At 46.7% G+C, this 18,873-nt stretch overlaps 1 protein-coding gene across 9 annotated transcripts in view; it reads left to right on the top strand.

Annotated features, from left to right (window-relative positions):
- The window catches only part of LOC137426021 (protein furry homolog-like), a 417,549-nt gene that overhangs the window by 143,794 nt on the left and 254,882 nt on the right, over positions 1–18,873 (top strand). The gene's annotated exons all lie outside the window — the stretch shown is intronic.

Here is an 18,873-nt window from a genome sequence, read left to right as displayed (position 1 = left end):
TACATACATGGCGTGCTGACGAGGAGGGGAGTGTCGTTGAAGCTGAAGGGAAAGGTGTATGCTGCATGTGTGAGAAGTGTTATGATTTATGGGAGCGAGACATGGGTAATGAACGTAGAGCAGCAACGAAGGCTGGAAAGAGTGGAAATGCGAATGGTTCGGTGGATGTGCGGAGTATCGTTGAGAGAGAGGAAGACAAATGATGAATTGCGAAAGATGATGGGAGTAGAGCCTGTGATTGATGCTGTGAAGAGGAACAGGTTGAGATGGTTTGGTCATGTGTTGAGGAAGGATGAAAGTGACTGGTTGAGAAGAGTGATGGAAATGAATGTAGAAGGAAGCAGAGGACGGGGAAGACCGAGAAAGACTTGGCTAAAGATGGTGGAAGAAGAAATGCGGGAAGGGGGTTAACAAGGAGAGATGCAGAAAATAGGGCATGATGGAGAAGATTGTCATGGGGACCGCAAGGCTAACCCCCGCTCTAGCAGGGAAAATGGCCTTAAAATGCCTGTTGTATACACACGCACACACACACGCACACACACACGTCAAAAATAATTAAACCCCTCCCACCCTCCCACTCACCCCCTTAAATTTCCTGTGTGCAGGTAGCCCCATATAGCCTCACTCTCTAACCCTTTTTCTTAGTGCATTTCAGAACATATGAAAATAATACAGGAAGGTTGAAATAGTATTAATCTGTCTTCACATTCACAATCTGTAGTAATGAGTTCTTACTGATTCACAAGAATTTTGATCTGGCGTGAAGTTGTGGTATTTGTCTGAGAATATTTACTATGGGCCACTGGGCCAGCCAGCAAAGTAGTTGGGCCAGTACTATGGGCCAGCAAAGTAGTTGGCCTCGTGAGAAGGTGTGGCAGTGGATAAAGTGATGCCTGTTGCCATGAGAATTGCTCCAGACAACCCCTCGGAGTGAGGATTGGATGACCAGTCACTCCAGACCAAATGCTCGTGCCATGTTCACGTAGACTTACACCCGACTACTCTGCTTTCACACAGACTCAACTCTCAAAAGTACAGATTCAACACCCTAAAATCACATGATCAGAGGAGCTTCAACCCAAAAGTAGGAAAAGCATATTTAATAATAATGAGTTTCTTTATCGGGAATTTCGACGATGGCTTTCTTTATGAGGAAAAGCCTGGGCTATTATTGCCAACTAGTGGTTGTTTGAACGTACTCTGTCATTTTGTTTAAAATGTCAAGCAAGTAAGCAGCACGTACCATTTTGATGGTATCACTCGGCTGGGGTTCGGACTGCCGACCTCCCAGATTCAGAGTGGACGCCGTAACCATTACGCGACAGAGTATGACAGAAATGACTCCTCACCCGGTCTCTGTGGACCCATTACCCATACATTCTGTGCAGTAAGAAACTGATTCTAAGTTTAGAAAGATTTTTACAATATAAAACGCCCTGAAGTGTTGTTGTTGTTCATTTGCCCCAGTCAGTTCTGCTCGGACAGACCCGCTGTGAGGAGATGGCCGCGATGCATCTCCCTGGAAAGATCCCTCTCGCATCGAAAATGCCGTGCCTTCGTTTAGCCAGGGCCGCGCAGCCTACTATATTGCGTGTGGGGAAGCCTGGCAGATGCTGCAGGTGTCATTGTTGACCTTCCCTGAAGTGACGACCGACTCGCTGCAAATTAGTCTGGTTTTGAAATACGAGCATCCAAAGAAATGTCACTTAAAAATGCAAGACCGAGTAATTAAAGAGATTGTTATTCTGCCAAAGTCTGACCAAAGCAAGAAAGCCTTGTGTTTATGTTGATGCAAATTGATGAGAATGTTACATGGGGAACAACAGAGATGGATGTACTGTATACATATACAGTGCATTCAGAAAGTATTCAGACCCCTGCCCCTGTTTTCACATTTTGTTATGTTGCACCCTTATGCTGAAATCGTTGAAATTCATTTTTCCCTCATCAATCCACACTCAATATCCCATTACGACAAAGAGAAAACAGGATTTCAGAAAGTTTTGCAAATTTATTAAAAAGAAAAAACTGAAATATCACATTTGCATAAGTATTCAGACCCTTTGCTATGACACTTGAAATTTAGCTCAGGTGCCTCCCATTTCTTTTGGTCATCTTTGAGATGTTTCTACACCTTGATTGGAGTCCACCTGTGGTTCAATTGATTGGACATGATTTGGAAAGGCACACACCTGTCTATATCAGGTCTCACAGCTGACAATGCAAATCAGAGCAAAAACCAAACCATGCGGTCGAAGGAACTGCCCACAGAGCTCAGAGACAGGATTGTGTCGAGGAACAGATCTGGGGAAGCCCACAAAAAATTCTCTGCTGCATTGAAGCTTCCCAAAAGCACAGTGGTCTCCATAATTCTTAAATGGAAGAAGTTTGGAACAACCAGGACTCTTCCTAGAGCTGGCCGCCCGACAAACTGAGCAATCGGGGTAGAAGGGCCTTGGTAAGAGAGGTGACCAAGAACCCGATGGTCTGGCTGAGCTCCAGAGATCCTGTGTGGAGATGGGAGAAACCTCCAGAAGGACAACCCTCACTGCAACACTCCACCGATCTGGGCTATATGGCAGAGTGGCCAGACGGAAGCCTCTCCTCAGTGAAAGACACATGAAAGCCCACATATTCCTGTTTCTCACAATCTGAGAGTCCTTTAGGTGCTTTTTTGCAAACTCCAAGCGGGCTTGTACAGGGTGATTATACAGGGTGATTTCTTTTTATTCGAGAACCCTAAATAATTCCTAAAAACTGTCGGTTGGGATCCTAATATTTTGCATAAATGTAGCCTAACAGAAAGACGTAACATGATCCTGAGAGTCATCAGGAATCCTGTGATTTATCACGTGACCCGGCAGTGACGTTTGACCGTTTTCACTCAGTTATACCATGGCTTTCACAGTAGTTGAACGTGTGTTTCTCGTCGAACATTACATCAATTAATTCATCCTTCAGGGAATGTCAAATTTCTTTTCAAAGTTGCTTTGGTTGTCGTACGAAACCTTCAAAATCAGTGATATGGAAACTGGTGAAGCATATGGAAACCTAATATTTTGCTGAACTGCTTCCACCAGTTTCGCTGTAATCACTGCCAAAGGCGCTTCTCCGAAGTATTGACTCAAGTGGGTGAAAACTTATGTAAATTAGATATTTTGTTCACATTTACTTATGTAAATTGTTCACTGTTCTTTTTCATTAAAATAATTCCAGTCGCTCCTCCCATACCGCCTTTTGTTCAAAGCTGATCTTCTGCCACCCACAATATTGTCGTGTGACTGCTCTCAGTTAATACCGGGAGTGTCACGGAAGGCAATCGAGCATTAATGGAGGCGTTCAGTTCCAATATAGATAGCGGATTATACGCGAGGAGGAAGAAGAGTACCGACTTACCTAGACGGCCTCGCTGATGTCTTCACCCTGCAAATATAACTCACACGAACCGGGTTTAAAATGTACAAGAAAAATAACAAAAGGATTTATTAAAACGGAACCCGATAACAAGGGAAACGCGACGATGAAACTAAAACCTAAATGGAGCGCTCCCACACTTGACGTATAACACAGACACAGGAGAATATAAATGAAAATAAAAGCGTGGTGTGTAACCTAGCTCTGACTCGCTCGTGGTCTCGTCAGGGATCGTTCAACTCGTCCGGTGCGCTGGTGGGAACCGCCCGGAGGTTGGCGCGAAAACAGGCCTCGTTGCTCTCCAGCGGCCAGCCGTGCGTCGTTTCCGCCTACCAGACTCGGCCCGCTATCGCCCGCACCGAGGTCCAGTACGTGAAGATAGGGGAGGAAGAATCGTTGGCGCACAACCGTCTCCACCAAAGTCCGAAGGCAAGAGAGACGAGGAGAACGCAAGGGAAGTCCAGGGCAAGAAGACGGTTCAGAGCAAGAGAGAGAAAATGTCCACCAGTGTTCTTTTAACATCCACGTCGTGACTTCATCAGCGCTTCTCCACCAATCCGTGCCGGCCAACCCCACAGGTTTAGCTCTCCACCACTCTCACTCAGTCCCTCCTCTGACTTCATCAGTCGTACTTTGCCAATCAGCGAGATGTCCCTTACTCGCACTCTCTTCACCAACCAGCGAGCTCCTTCTTGCTTCGCCCTGACCAATCACGGCTCTCTTCTTACCCTGGCCTTTGGTTGGTCAACTCCCGCCCAATCACTGGCCTTCTGGGCGTGGCTCCCGGCCCGCCCGAGCGATGTGTGTTCAATCAGACTGGGTAATTAGTGGTAGTGTTTGATCTGGGTTTTCCGGTTAGTTTTATTAGTTATTTGGTTTAATCAATGGGCATTTAAATGTGGGATTCTAACTGGTGTCTAAATACACACAACAACAACAGGCATTTTAAGGCCATTTTCCCTGCAAGAGTGGGGGTTAGCCTTGCGGTCCCCATGACAATCTTCTCCATTTTGCCCTATTTTCTGCATCTCCCCTTGTTTAACCCCCTTGCCCGCATTTCTTCTTCGACCATCTTTAGCCAAGTCTTTCTCGGTCTTCCCCGTCCTCTACTTCCTTCTACATTCATTTCCATCACTCTTCTCAACCAGTCACTTTCATCCTTCCTCAACACATGACCAAACCATCTCAACCTGTTCCTCTTCACAGCATCCATCACAGGCTCAATTCCCATCATCTTTCGCAATTCATCATTTGTCTTCCTCTCTCTCAACGATACTCCACACATCCAGCGAACCATTCGCATTTCCACCCTTTCCAACCTTCGTTGCTGCTCTACGTTCATTACCCATGGCTCGCTCCCATAAATCATAACACTTCTCACACATGCAGCATACACGTTTCCCTTCAGCCTCAACGACACTCCCCTCCTCGTCAGCACGCCACTCAGTTCCCGAAACTTCTTCCATGCACATCTCACTCGAGCAACCGTTGCCGAGTCTGATCCACCTTCTCCAATCAGCATGTCTCCGATGTAGCAATATGTTTTCACACCTTCCAGCTTCACGCCATCTCCAACCAACTCAACACTTCCTCCATCTGCAGCTCCCTCTGTGCACACCTTACACTCTTAGCTGCCACACTGGTTAATGACCCTCTCAAACCACTACATTTTTGATGAACCAGCTCAGCGCACATTGTACATTGAATGGAATTCACTCCGACACCCTTCCTGCACACAGCACACGGCCACTTCCCAGTTCTTTCCACCTCACCACATGCTTTACCACCTGCCATCACCTTTGTTTTTCCGATATTCACCTTCAGACCTTTTGTCTCCATACATTCCTTCCACTTGTTCATCTTCTCCTTCAGTCCATCCATACGTTCTGCAATCAACATCAGATCATCTGCATACAACAACTCCCACGGTAAACCCTCCTTTACGTTCCAAGCCAGCACCTCCATCACAGCTACAAATAGTAGTGGACTTAGTACCGACCCCTGATGCACTCCCACCTTCACCTCAAACTCACCACTGTTCCCATCCTTCGTCCTTACAGATGTGCGCGCTCTTTTGTACATTGCCATCACTACTCTGATCAACCATTCCTTCACTCCTAACTTCCTCAATGCCCATGTCACTATTTCACGTGGAACCCTATCGAATGCTTTCTCCAGATCAACAAACCCAGGAAACAACTTCCTCCTCTTCTCCATGTACTTCTCCTGCAACTGCCTCACAATAAAAAGCGTGTCTGTCGTTCCTCTTCCTGGCTTAAATCCAAACTGCATTTCGTCAATCTTCACTTTCTTCCTTATCCTCCTCTCCAACACCCTTTCCAATACCTTCATTCCATGCTCCAATACCTTTATCGCTCAATACGAGCCACAGTCCAGAGGGTCACCTTTCCCCTTGTATAGAGGGACGAGGGTATTCAGTTCCCAATCCACTGGAATGCGCCCTTCTTTCACCACCAGATTGCAGATCTCTGTCATTCTCTTCACACCCCAATTTCCCGCTGCCTTCAACATATCTCCCACAACTCCCGTCGGCCCTCCTGCTTTTCTACTCTTCATTGCTTTTATCGCTTGGCTGGTGTTGGTGTTGGCTTCGCCTGGTGCCTGGCTAATGCTTATGCCTGGTGTTGGCTTAGCGTTTAGGGTGCCGGCTTGGGATCCTAGGATCCTGGGTTTGAATCCGGGTCGATCGCTGAATTAACGCCAAGGGGTTGACTCAGCCTGTCATCCTTCCGAGGTCGGCAAATTGAGTACCAGCTTGCTGGGATGAATGATCCCGGTGTGTACCCCGGTTTAGAATAGGTACACCGTATCCCTGCGCATCGTAAGAGGCGACTAAGGGTTGGCGTCAGGAAGGGCATCCGGCCATAAAAACATTGCCTCAAACAGGGAACCATGTTTGTCATGGGGCCCACAAGACGAACCCCCGCTCTAGCGGGGGAAATGGCCTTAAAAACGATCATTCATGCATTCATATTGCTTTTATCGCTTCCTCAACTTCCTTCTCAGTTATCTTCTCTGCCGGTCCTAAAACTGGGTTACTCTTGATGTTGCCATCCCATTCATTCTCTGCATTCAACAGCATTTCCATATATCTCTTCCATCTTCCTTTAATTCCATCTGGGTCCACAACGATTTGTCCCACTTCATCCTTCAAGCAACTTACCCCCATGTAAAGGTGTCTAAATGCGGTGCCATAAAGGGTAATGGGATAAATCGCAAGGTTTTACGAATAGGGGAATTACCATAATCTCTACCTCGTTACCACAAGGGCCATCCTCGTATGACCACGGAGATGCACTTACCCGACATTCGGCTAAACAGGTCCCTGACTTATGTACATCGAAGTGGTTCTTTATACCCACAATCATCGGAGCACCTACATATGCAGATCTACCTGAATCTATATATCACTACCCCAAAATTCATAACAATATCTTTCTTTTCTTTTTTTACCTCCACCACCAAAGGTGTACCCAGGTTTTCCTTTCACCCCTGTCTGTCTGTCTGTGTGCAGGATATCTCGAAAAGGTATGGATGGATTTGGATGAAACTTAGTTGAGAGGTTGGCTGTGTGACAAGACAAGAATGAAGCTTGCATCGAATGTGTACTGTGTAAGACAGGTGGGAGCTGATGAATGAGTTGCACTGACAAGAATGAAGCTTGCATCCAATGTGTACTGTGTAAGACAGGTGGGAGCTGATGAATGAGTTGCACTGACAAGAATGAGGCTTGCATCGAATGTGTACTGTGTAAGACAGGTGGGAGCTGATGAATGAGTTGCACTGACAAGAATGAGGCTTGCATCGAATGTGTACTGTGTAAGACAGGTGGGAGCTGATGAATGAGTTGCACTGATGAGAATGAAGCTTGCATCGAATGTGTACTGTGTAAGACAGGTGGGAGCTGATGAATGAGTTGCACTGATGAGAATGAAGCTTGCATCGAATGTGTACTGTATAAGACAGGTGGGAGCTGATGAATGAGTTGCACTGATGAGAATGAAGCTTGCATCGAATGTGTACTGTATAAGACAGGTGGGAGCTGATGAATGAGTTGCACTGATAAGAATGAAGCTTGCATCGAATGTGTGCTGTATAAGACAGGTGGGAGCTGATGAATGAATTGCACTGACAAGAATGAAGCTTGGATCGAATGTGTACTGTATAAGACAGGTGGGAGCTGATGAATGAGTTGCACTGATAAGAATGAAGCTTGCATCGAATGTGTGCTGTATAAGACAGGTGGGAGCTGATGAATGAATTGCACTGACAAGAATGAAGCTTGGATCGAATGTGTACTGTATAAGACAGGTGGGAGCTGATGAATGAGTTGCACTGATAAGAATGAAGCTTGCATCGAATGTGTACTGTATAAGACAGGTGGGAGCTGTTGAATGAGTTGCACTGACAAGAATGAAGCTTGCATCGAATGTGTGCTGTGTAAGACAGGTGGGAGCTGATGAATGAATTGCATTGATGAGAATGAAGCTTGCATCGAATGTGTACTGTGTAAGACAGGTGGGAGCTGATGAATGAGTTGCACTGATGAGAATTGTAAAGTATCTCGACAAACTGCGATCAATTGTCGTACGCGTTTATTCACTCTGCCGATCAAGGCCCGATTCACAGCAGCGCCATCCGAGCTCTGGCGTAGGGATACAACCCGGTCCCGGTGTAGGGATACAACGGTGAACTTTTGCACTGCATACATGACATCCTCCCTTTAAGTCCAAAATTACCAAGAGCAATACGTGCTAGATTTCCAGAATTGACATTTCAAAAGCAACATTTCCAAAACATGTGAAAATATGTGTGCAAACGGTTATGAGAATAATGAAAATATGTGAAAATAGAACATGTGTCAACGTGAAAAAAAAAACATCTTCAAAGATTCAACCGGTCGGGTGCTTTTCTCTCACGCATTGAGCGTCGCGGTGTACCAGTGGATACAGAGTCCGAGGTGATTCCTTTGGGTGGCGGTGTACCAGTGGATACAGAGTCCGAGGTGATTCCTTTGGTCGCCACAAAGGGTGTAGCGTTTGCAGAGGTTTTCGGGGCATCCGAGCCGGCTGGAGCGGCCACGACGATCTCCGGCAGTGGCGGGTCGAACTGTTGTCCTGACTGTGACGATGCTACAGGCTCCATCGACTCACAGTGACGGTAGGTTATGTGGTCCTGATGTCGACGAATTTCGCGGCCGTCCTGCAGGCGAATCACACTGGACAGTGGACCTGGCTTCTCGATGATGTCTCCCGGTAGCCACGTCGCACCTGCACCAAAATTTCGGGCAAACACTGGATCTCCAATGTTGATACATCGACTGTTGGACGTCTTATCGTGCACCAACTTTTGATTAAGCTGGCTCTGATAAACATTTGATGATATGTCTGGTTTGAGATTGTCAAGTGTCGATCTCAAGTGTCGTTTCATCAATAACTCAGACGGAGCTGCACCGGTTGTTGATTGTGGCGTGATGCGGTATTTGAACAGGAGACGAGACAGCTTTGTTTCCAGGGTTCCCTCCTGAAGTTTCTGCAATCCGGATTTGATGATTCCCACGGATCGTTCGGCCAAGCCATTTGAAGCCTGGTGATGTGGGCTGACAAACTTATGTTTGATGCCGTTCCGACGTGTGAACTTGGCAAACTCGGTACTGGAAAAACACGAACCGTTATCACTCACGATCATCCTGGGCAGACCATGAGTGGCGAAACAGCGTCTGAGTCTTTCGATGACAATGGCTGACGTAGTACCACGCGTCACATAGGCATCAATCCATTTTGTGTGCGCGTCCGTAATTATTAGAATCATGCTGCCGTTAATAGGCCCGGCATAATCGAGATGTAGGCGATGCCACGGTTCGCTGGGCCATTCCCAGGGATGCAGTGGCGCTTTCGCAGGTGTATTCCGGGTGCTCTGGCAGGGGTAACAATGTCGAACATGATGTTCGATATCAGCATCAAGATTCGGCCACCACACATAGTTTCTGGCGAGTGACTTCATCTTCACAATCCCGGGGTGACAGTCATGGATTTCATCCATGACCCTGGAACGCAGATTTTTCGGGATCACGACACGACATCCCCAGAGTAGGCAACCATTTTCCACGCTGAGTTCGTTTTTACGTGCTTTAAAAGCCGCAAAATCTGGGTCACCCTCAGGTAGCAAATGCCATCCAAGCTGTACAGCCTGGACAGTTCTGGACAGAACAGGGTCTCGTCGAGTATGAGTGCGGATCTGGCCGGAATCGACAGCACAATCTTCCAGATGATCCATCAGTGCGATAATGGATCCTGGTGTAGGCGAATCATCAACGGATTCTGGAAGGGGTAACCGACTCATGGCATCTGCATTTGTGATAGACGAACCGGGCTTATAACATATGGTGTAGTCATAAGCAGCGAGAAACAGGGACCAGCGGATGATCCTGGGCGGTAGTGTGTCAGATGTCGCCTTAGTTGGACCAAACAGACTGATCAGCGGCTTGTGATCAGTGCGAATCGTGAAATGATGTCCAAGAAGGTACTGGCGAAATTTGCCGACGCCGAAAACGATTCCCAATCCTTCCTTGTCAAGTTGGGAATAGTTTTTCTCTGCCGGGGACAACGTTCTGGATGCAAATGCAACCGGTCTTTCCGTACCATCAGGCATCACGTGCGATAATACACTCCCCACTCCATACCGACAGGCATCGCATGTCAGCACAAGATCCTTCTCTGGATCAAAATGAACGAGAACATTGGACGATTTGAGCAGATCCTTAGAGGTCTGGAATGCTGATTGTTCAGTAGACCCCCAGCTCCAGGAGACTCCTTTCCTCAAAAGCCGATAAAGGGGGCCCAAAACGTCGGTCACATTCGGAATGTAATGACCATAGAACTGAAGCAAACCGAGGTATGACTTCAATTCGGTCACATCTCGTGGAGAAGGAGCATCCTTGTTAGCTCGGACTTTCTCATCTGTCGGGTGTAGACCCTTGGTATCAATCGTATGACCCAGGTACGTGACTGATGGCACCATAAACTTGCACTTGTCTCGACGCAAACGTAGGCCGGAATCCGAAATCTTCTTCAGAACTCTCTCCAGGTTCTGTAGATGTTCCGCGTCCGTACGACCAGTAACCAGAATATCATCCTGGTAACAAACGACGTTGCGTTCGGCGGCAAACAAACTGTCCATGACACGCTGATAAATTCCAGGTGCAGATTTCACTCCAAAACTAAGTCGGTGGTACCTATACAACCCACGATGCGTGTTGATGGTAAGATACTGTTTCGAATTCTCGTCCAAGCAGAGCTGAAGATAGGCGGATTTGAGATCGAGTTTCGTAAAAGTCTTGCCTCCCGTGAGACGAGCATAGAGGTCTTCGATCCTCGGGATTGGATATTTATCCAATGAAGAACACCTGTTCACGGTCATTTTATAATCTCCACATATGCGGATGGACTGGTCCGATTTTATGACCGGAACGATGGGCGCCGCCCATTCGGCATACTGGATTTGCTCGATGATCCCCAGATTTTCAAGATGATCCAGTTCCTTGTCAATCCGCTCACGCAGGGCGAAAGGGACTGGGCGAGCCCTGCAAAATATAGGATTGGCATCCCGGTCAACCCTGAGTTTAGCCGTATGTCCTTTCAAGGTTCCAAGCTCATCCTTGAAGACATCCGGGTACGTATCCAGCACATTTTTGAGTGTGTATGCTGCGGTAGGAGAAACGTTGGCTGCCCGGAGTTGATGAATGCTTTCCCACTTCAGTCGAATTATGCTCAACCAGTTCCTGCCGAGTAAGGAAGGGCCCTTTCCAGGAATGACGATCAGGGGTAGGTGAAACTCACGGTTATCGTAGCCCACCGTGACGTCACATGTACCGCAGGGAACAATCTTCTCACCTGTATAGGTGGAGAGTCCATAGGTAGTAGGTTTCAGATGGGGTCGGTCAGCATCACTCCACAGGTTTGTGAAAACAGCATGGCTGATGAGCGAGACGGCCGCACCAGTGTCGACCTCCATTTGCAATGGTCGATTGTTGACGACAACATTGGCAAGAAGAGGGTCCCGCCTATGGTGAGAATCAATATGAAGCAGGTCATACGATTCTGAGTTGTCGGAAACAGAGCTCACCTGGTCAAGCTCGGGTTCCTCCGAACCGATAAACTGATGAATCTTGTCAGCAGCTTTCCCTTTTCCCGATTTGCGAGTGATGCAAGCTGGAGCAATATGGCCAGTTTTCGAACAGAAATGGCAGGTGGCATCTTTGAACCGACACGTCTCCGGAGGGTGCTTTCCGTTGCACCGAAAACAGTTGTTGTGGGTTTGAGACTGCACTGGCTTCTGACGAGGAGCCTTGTTCCAACGTTGTGGCTGAACATGATCCAACCGATTCACAGCAGCGCCATCCGAGCTCTGGCGTAGGGATACAACCCGGTCCCGGTGTAGGGATACAACGGTGAACATTTGCACTGCATACATGACAGAATGAAGCTTGCATCGAATGTGTACTGTGTAAGACAGGTGGGAGCTGATGAATGAATTGCACTGACAATAATGAAGCTTGCATCGAATGTGTACTATGTAAGACAGGTGGGAGCTGTTGAATGAGTTGCACGGACAAGAATGAAGCTTGCATCGAATGTGTGCTGTGTAAGACTTGGAGGGAGCTGATGAATGAATTGCACTGATGAGAATGAGGCTTGCATCGAATGTGTGCTGTGTAAGACAGGTGGGAGCTGTTGAATGAGTTGCACGGACAAGAATGAAGCTTGCATCGAATGTGTGCTGTGTAAGACTTGGAGGGAGCTGATGAATGAATTGCATTGATGAGAATGAAGCTTGCATCGAATGTGTGCTGTGTAAGACTTGGAGGGAGCTGATGAATGAATTGCATTGATGAGAATGAGGCTTGCATCGAATGTGTGCTGTGTAAGACAGGTGGGAGCTGATGAATGAATTGCACTGACAAGAATGAAGCTTGCATCGAATGTGTGCTGTGTAAGACAGGTGGGAGCTGATGAATGAATTGCACTGATGAGAATGAGGCTTGCATCGAATGTGTGCTGTGTAAGACAGGTGGGAGCTGATGAATGAATTGCATTGATGAGAATGAGGCTTGCATCGAATGTGTGCTGTGTAAGACAGGTGGGAGCTGATGAATGAATTGCACTGATGAGAATGAGGCTTGCATCGAATGTGTGCTGTGTAAGACAGGTGGGAGCTGATGAATGAATTGCACTGACAAGAATGAAGCTTGCATCGAATGTGTGCTGTGTAAGACAGGTGGGAGCTGATGAATGAATTGCACTGACAAGAATGAAGCTTGCATCGAATGTGTACTGTGTAAGACAGGTGGGAGCTGATGAATGAATTGCACTGACAAGAATGAAGCTTGCATCGAATGTGTACTGTGTAAGACAGGTGGGAGCTGATGAATGAATTGCACTGATGAGAATGAGGCTTGCATCGAATGTGTGCTGTGTAAGACAGGTGGGAGCTGTTGAATGAGTTGCACGGACAAGAATGAAGCTTGCATCGAATGTGTGCTGTGTAAGACTTGGAGGGAGCTGATGAATGAATTGCATTGATGAGAATGAGGCTTGCATCGAATGTGTGCTGTGTAAGACTTGGAGGGAGCTGATGAATGAATTGCATTGATGAGAATGAAGCTTGCATCGAATGTGTGCTGTGTAAGACTTGGAGGGAGCTGATGAATGAATTGCATTGATGAGAATGAGGCTTGCATCGAATGTGTGCTGTGTAAGACAGGTGGGAGCTGATGAATGAATTGCACTGACAAGAATGAAGCTTACATCGAATGTGTGCTGTGTAAGACAGGTGGGAGCTGATGAATGAATTGCACTGATGAGAATGAAGCTTGCATCGAATGTGTACTGTGTAAGACAGGTGGGAGCTGATGAATGAATTGCACTGATGAGAATGAAGCTTGCATCGAATGTGTGCTGTGTAAGACAGGTGGGAGCTGATGAATGAATTGCACTGACAAGAATGAAGCTTACATCGAATGTGTGCTGTGTAAGACAGGTGGGAGCTGATGAATGAATTGCATTGATGAGAATGAAGCTTGCATCGAATGTGTACTGTGTAAGACAGGTGGGAGCTGATGAATGAATTGCACTGACAAGAATGAAGCTTGCATCGAATGTGTACTGTGTAAGACAGGTGGGAGCTGATGAATGAATTGCACTGATGAGAATGAGGCTTGCATCGAATGTGTGCTGTGTAAGACAGGTGGGAGCTGTTGAATGAGTTGCACGGACAAGAATGAAGCTTGCATCGAATGTGTGCTGTGTAAGACTTGGAGGGAGCTGATGAATGAATTGCATTGATGAGAATGAGGCTTGCATCGAATGTGTGCTGTGTAAGACTTGGAGGGAGCTGATGAATGAATTGCATTGATGAGAATGAAGCTTGCATCGAATGTGTGCTGTGTAAGACTTGGAGGGAGCTGATGAATGAATTGCATTGATGAGAATGAGGCTTGCATCGAATGTGTGCTGTGTAAGACAGGTGGGAGCTGATGAATGAATTGCACTGACAAGAATGAAGCTTACATCGAATGTGTGCTGTGTAAGACAGGTGGGAGCTGATGAATGAATTGCACTGATGAGAATGAGGCTTGCATCGAATGTGTGCTGTGTAAGACAGGTGGGAGCTGATGAATGAATTGCATTGATGAGAATGAGGCTTGCATCGAATGTGTGCTGTGTAAGACAGGTGGGAGCTGATGAATGAATTGCACTGATGAGAATGAGGCTTGCATCGAATGTGTGCTGTGTAAGACAGGTGGGAGCTGATGAATGAATTGCACTGACAAGAATGAAGCTTGCATCGAATGTGTGCTGTGTAAGACAGGTGGGAGCTGATGAATGAATTGCATTGATGAGAATGAAGCTTGCATCGAATGTGTACTGTGTAAGACAGGTGGGAGCTGATGAATGAATTGCACTGACAAGAATGAAGCTTGCATCGAATGTGTGCTGTGTAAGACAGGTGGGAGCTGATGAATGAATTGCACTGACAAGAATGAAGCTTGCATCGAATGTGTGCTGTGTAAGACAGGTGGGAGCTGATGAATGAATTGCACTGATGAGAATGAAGCTTGCATCGAATGTGTGCTGTGTAAGACAGGTGGGAGCTGATTAATGAATTGCATTGATGAGAATGAGGCTTGCATCGAATGTGTGCTGTGTAAGACAGGTGGGAGCTGATGAATGAATTGCACTGATGAGAATGAGGCTTGCATCGAATGTGTGCTGTGTAAGACAGGTGGGAGCTGATGAATGAATTGCACTGACAAGAATGAAGCTTGCATCGAATGTGTGCTGTGTAAGACAGGTGGGAGCTGATGAATGAATTGCACTGACAAGAATGAAGCTTGCATCGAATGTGTGCTGTGTAAGACAGGTGGGAGCTGATGAATGAATTGCATTGATGAGAATGAAGCTTGCATCGAATGTGTACTGTGTAAGACAGGTGGGAGCTGATGAATGAATTGCACTGATGAGAATGAGGCTTGCATCGAATGTGTACTGTGTAAGACAGGTGGGAGCTGATGAATGAATTGCACTGACAAGAATGAAGCTTGCATCGAATGTGTGCTGTGTAAGACAGGTGGGAGCTGATGAATGAATTGCACTGATGAGAATGAGGCTTGCATCGAATGTGTGCTGTGTAAGACAGGTGGGAGCTGATGAATGAGTTGCACTGATAAGAATGAAGCTTGCATCTAATGTGTGCTGTGTAAGACAGGTGGGAGCTGATGAATGAATTGCATTGATGAGAATGAAGCTTGCATCGAATGTGTACTGTGTAAGACAGGTGGGAGCTGATGAATGAATTGCACTGACAAGAATGAAGCTTGCATCGAATGTGTGCTGTGTAAGACAGGTGGGAGCTGATGAATGAATTGCATTGATGAGAATGAGGCTTGCATCGAATGTGTGCTGTGTAAGACAGGTGGGAGCTGATGAATGAATTGCACTGATAAGAATGAAGCTTGCATCGAATGTGTACTGTGTAAGACAGGTGGGAGCTGATGAATGAATTGCACTGATGAGAATGAAGCTTGCATCGAATGTGTACTGTGTAAGACAGGTGGGAGCTGATGAATGAATTGCACTGATAAGAATGAAGCTTGCATCGAATGTGTGCTGTGTAAGACAGGTGGGAGCTGATGAATGAATTGCATTGATGAGAATGAGGCTTGCATCGAATGTGTACTGTGTAAGACAGGTGGGAGCTGATGAATGAATTGCACTGACAAGAATGAAGCTTGCATCGAATGTGTGCTGTGTAAGACAGGTGGGAGCTGATGAATGAATTGCACTGATGAGAATGAGGCTTGCATCGAATGTGTACTGTGTGAGACAGGTGGGAGCTGATGAATGAATTGCACTGATAAGAATGAAGCTTGCATCGAATGTGTGCTGTGTAAGACAGGTGGGAGCTGATGAATGAATTGCACTGACAATAATGAAGCTTGCATCGAATGTGTGCTGTGTAAGACAGGTGGGAGCTGATGAATGAATTGCACTGACAATAATGAAGCTTGCATCGAATGTGTGCTGTGTAAGACAGGTGGGAGCTGATGAATGAGTTGCACTGACAATAATGAAGCTTGCATCGAATGTGTACTGTGTAAGACAGGTGGGAGCTGATGAATGAATTGCACTGATAAGAATGAAGCTTGCATCGAATGTGTGCTGTGTAAGACAGGTGGGAGCTGATGAATGAATTGCACTGATGAGAATGAGGCTTGCATCGAATGTGTGCTGTGTAAGACAGGTGGGAGTTGATGAATGAATTGCACTGATGAGAATGAGGCTTGCATCGAATGTGTACTGTGTAAGACAGGTGGGAGCTGATGAATGAATTGCACTGATAAGAATGAAGCTTGCATCGAATGTGTACTGTGTAAGACAGGTGGGAGCTGATGAATGAATTGCACTGACAATAATGAAGCTTGCATCGAATGTGTGCTGTGTAAGACAGGTGGGAGCTGATGAATGAGTTGCACTGATGAGAATGAGGCTTGCATCGAATGTGTACTGTGTAAGACAGGTGGGAGCTGATGAATGAATTGCACTGATAAGAATGAAGCTTGCATCGAATGTGTACTGTGTAAGACAGGTGGGAGCTGATGAATGAATTGCACTGATGAGAATGAGGCTTGCATCGAATGTGTGCTGTGTAAGACAGGTGGGAGCTGATGAATGAATTGCACTGATGAGAATGAGGCTTGCATCGAATGTGTGCTGTGTAAGACAGGTGGGAGCTGATGAATGAATTGCACTGATGAGAATGAGGCTTGCATCGAATGTGTACTGTGTAAGACAGGTGGGAGCTGATGAATGAATTGCACTGATGAGAATGAGGCTTGCATCGAATGTGTACTGTGTAAGACAGGTGGGAGCTGATGAATGAATTGCACTGATGAGAATGAGGCTTGCATCGAATGTGTACTGTGTAAGACAGGTGGGAGCTGATGAATGAGTTGCACTGATAAGAATGAAGCTTGCATCGAATGTGTACTGTGTGAGACAGGTGGGAGCTGATGAATGAGTTGCACTGATGAGAATGAAGCTTGCATCGAATGTGTGCTGTGTAAGACAGGTGGGAGCTGATGAATGAGTTGCACTGATGAGAATGAGGCTTGCATCGAATGTGTACTGTGTAAGACAGGTGGGAGCTGATGAATGAATTGCACTGATGAGAATGAAGCTTGCATCGAATGTGTACTGTGTGAGACAGGTGGGAGCTGATGAATGAGTTGCACTGATGAGAATGAGGCTTGCATCGAATGTGTACTGTGTGAGACAGGTGGGAGCTGATGAATGAGTTGCACTGATGAGAATGAGGCTTGCATCGAATGTGTACTGTGTAAGACAGGTGGGAGCTGATGAAGGGGGCAGGGTGGTGACGTAGCTTATTGAGACTATAGTAGGCAAAGGTATCGCATGTTTATGGGAACCTACGCAGGATGAAAGGTGAGAGTGTTTTGCCTGGCTGGCTTTCCCGTGACCCGTATGCACAGGTGCACCTTTTACAGCACCTAGATCACCTGAGCATGCTGGCAGACCAGTATAAATATGCTGATGACTCCAAAGATTGTTGAGCTGAAGCACTCGAGCTACAATTTTATTGGGATTATTTGGGGACAAAAAAGAAAGAAAAGAAACCTCCAGGGGCTCCTCCTCACCATCCATCCGAATGAGTCGTGTGTAATGGTTCCGCATGTTTGAAGGATATTGTGCCACGTGTGCCGCTTTTGCTAACGAGTCTTCCATCAGGCAAAGCTGGTCCAAGCACCGAGCTCCCCTTATTGTCACCCTTCATTTTCCTGTTTGACTCTCTGGCCATCTCCTTGTGCCTTGAGGACGGAATACAGTATTAGAGTCACCAAACTTGGCAGACGTAATCGGGCCCCTTGGGGAGTGTCGTGCTCGGCTCGGATATGCACGCCAGCCTTATGGGCCGCAATACAGCACTACCAAACGTAGTTTGCATAATGGGGGGTTACAGTGAAAATAATTAGCTTGTTCGCTTTTGCTTTCCACATTTTAAAGTTTTGGGGTGATTTGCAATAGGGGGCTCTCTGGAACGGCTTCGGTGATCACCACCAAACTTTTTTAAGGAGAGTGTAGGCCGGATGGTGTGTTGTGGAATGGAGTGGAGCTTTTGGAGAAGAGGGTAGGAGTTAGTTGTGTTTGTTGTCTTGAGAGCAGTGTGGTTGTAGCATTTGGGCCCCCGAGCGCTTGGCACTTGTGCCCTCCACCACCGAAAGTGGACGGACTTTTTGTTTTCACCCCTGTTTGTCTGTTTGTATGTCCGGCTGGCTGTCTGCGAGAAGGGTATCTTAAAAGGTTATGGATGGATCCGGACGAAATTGATGGACAGTTTGGGTGTGTGACAAGAACGAAATGATTCCATTTTGGTGAAGATCCGGACCTGGATACGAGAATTGTTCAAGTGATTTTTCACCAATGAGAGGCCAAAAACCATATATAGCACAATATACAGTATAGCACACAATATGACATCTTCAAATCAGCTGTTCACCACCCATGCAAAACCTTGATCTTTTCTACCCCTGTTAATCCACCCCGAACCGACCTCTTTCAAATTCCCTGTTTTTGTCCCCCGTCGCACCGCGGAGCGAAAGGGGGACTATGGTTTTCCCCTCCGTCCGTCCGTCCGTGCATCCGTCCGTCCATGCGTGTGTGCGGACGTGCGTGCGTAAGCGAAGGACCGAATTCTAATCTGGTGTGTGGGTGTATCTAGGCATAAGGAAGAACGCTATTGAAAATTGGGTCGCCACGTCAAAATCCAAGATGGCCGCCGCCATGTATGTCTGAACCTTGTGAGCGGAATATCTTGAAAAATAAGCGAAGTACTATCTTCTAATCTGGTGTGTGGGTG

This window comes from Myxine glutinosa, chromosome 4, assembly GCF_964187855.1.
Source record: "Myxine glutinosa chromosome 4, kmMyxGlut1.1, whole genome shotgun sequence".
In the NCBI taxonomy this organism is placed as follows: Eukaryota; Metazoa; Chordata; class Myxini; order Myxiniformes; family Myxinidae; genus Myxine; species Myxine glutinosa.
Note: the sequence above shows the minus strand (reverse complement) of the source record. Positions and strands in the feature narration are given on the sequence as shown.